Here is a 2,348-nt window from a genome sequence, read left to right on the forward strand (position 1 = left end):
AGCCTTTGTCTTCAGGTATGATAGAAGTTACACAACCGAAGGAGTTTATGAGAAAATGTGAGGGTTGGATAAAAGAAAAGCGATTTCTATAAAACTTTCAGTACAGTGGTGGTGAAAAATGTGATTGTACAGATGGCCAAATCATGTCTTGATATCTTCTAGAATTTAAATATCACTATGGAGTTGAATTTTTAGCAACAGCGATTCAGAAGATGTCCAAATACCTTAAAAAAAAACACCATTCTAAGTAAACAATACGGAATTGATACTTGAAACCGTTGGTACTTAGTGAAACTCCATAATTACAAAATTGAGGAGAAACCAAATGTATGATACTTTATATTTTTATTACAATAAAAAGGAATTAAAATATTATATTTACCAGTGTGTGAAGATGTAATACGATATTTCATGCAGCATACATTTCAGAATTTATCAAGTCCCTTGTATACACCCATAAGGATTGGGCCCCATCGTCTTTCCAGAATGCACGTGTAATTCATAAAGACCCCATACCACAACACATTGAGACCTTTGGTGCATAATTTCTATTTAAAAAAAGTTACTGATCCTTGTTGATAGGAATTTTGTTTTTAAATTTGATTATTAAAACATTGGATGTACTACTTGGTGCAAGGCTGTAGGGAAGAAATACAGTTGACTTTTTCAGTCGGGTAACGGTTTCCTATGGTCTTAAAATTAGTGTTTTCACCTTTCAATTAAAAAAATAGTAGAAATTAAGTACTGGTGATCTACAATATTTACAAAACATGGTGCTACATCCATATTGGAAAAACATGACCATTGTACATTTCGCAAGTACACTATTTATTTATGATCATGGTTTTGCCAGTAAAATTCATCATTACTGGCAAAAACCATGGTTTAAAAAAAATTATGTACTTGTGAAATGTACAGTTGTCTTTGTAAAACTACCAATAAAACCAGAAGGACCTATAGATATTTGAACTGTATGATTTAATGACATTTTCGTGGTATTGTAACTAGGAATGGAAAGGTGTGATGTACAAGTCCATACTCCGAGAAACGTAGATGAGTACATGTTAGTGGAAAACCAGTTCATGACACAGATAAAGACAGCATAATTCAAGGACACTGAAATTGTTAAATTCGGGTTGATAATTTATTTTCCCAGTTTTCTGACTTGTTCGTTATTGCATAATTTCAGTACAGTAGCACTACTACTAGTAGTAGTAGTGGCTTTGTTTTAAACTTCTCAGGTTGAATCTTAATTTTAAATACTACAGCATAATAATTTAAATTAAACTGTTAAAGTCAATAGTCATACACAGAGACAAAGTTTGATTTACGTATACGAGCCTACCCTTTTCCACAACTTAATTTTCAACTATTATTATTATCAGAATATGAACATACTAAATCAATAATTTTATTTACTCACCCACCAAGTGCTGATAAGTCAAAGTCACCTACTGTACAGTTTTCTGACGTCGAACTATTTAAGCATAGACAAGTTTTATCATGGATAAAACTTGACGTAATTAACGTTAATATAAATATTTTCAAATTCATTCTTTGTAATCTGACAACATGTAAAAATAAAGCTTTAAATCCCTCGTAAAACCAACCAATATGGCAACTCAAACTACGAATCTTTTTAAAATATGAGTTAATACCGAAAGATTTTTAAGATCTTACATTTACAGAACAAACGATTAGCACTACTAACACCCGAACAGTACACTAAACGCGACAAAAGCACTTGTTTGACTAGGTTGTAATGGTCACGTGAAGCGCGTGACTACAGGAGCATCTAGCAGCGCCACTTTTATACAGGTGGAATATGTAAAAAATTAAAATGTAATTATTTTTTCCTTAGCGAAAATGACACTAAGCTATAAATAACAATACCAATAAACATACAAAAAATAATAATTGAACTGACTTTTATGTTCTCAAAATTACTTCTGTGTAGCATAATTATGAACTACAATTTATAAGGATTAAATAGCAGCAAATATTTTTTCCCACAGGTGTTTGAGCAAATTTATAAGTTTTAGCTGTAACAAATAACATTGAGGTTAAGTGTAGACGCAGAAACAATTACTCTCCGGGCCCTCATTTATGTGACAGAACATAATACAATCATACAACGTTCGTAAATCATGTTTTTTGTTTGTTGAGTATAACTGCTGTAATCACTCTTCTTGTTTATTTTGCTGTTCGAGCTGCCACTGTTGCAGGTTTTCTTGCAAATGCTGTAATCTCTCTTCTTGTTTCTTTTCTAGTTTAATTTCTCGTTCTTCTTATTTCTTTTCTTTTTCCTCTAACAACTGTTGCAATTTCTCTTCTCGTTCTTCTTGTTT

The sequence above is a fragment of the Limulus polyphemus genome, unplaced genomic scaffold, assembly GCF_000517525.1.
Source record: "Limulus polyphemus unplaced genomic scaffold, Limulus_polyphemus-2.1.2 Scaffold1954, whole genome shotgun sequence".
Taxonomy (NCBI): domain Eukaryota; kingdom Metazoa; phylum Arthropoda; class Merostomata; order Xiphosura; family Limulidae; genus Limulus; species Limulus polyphemus.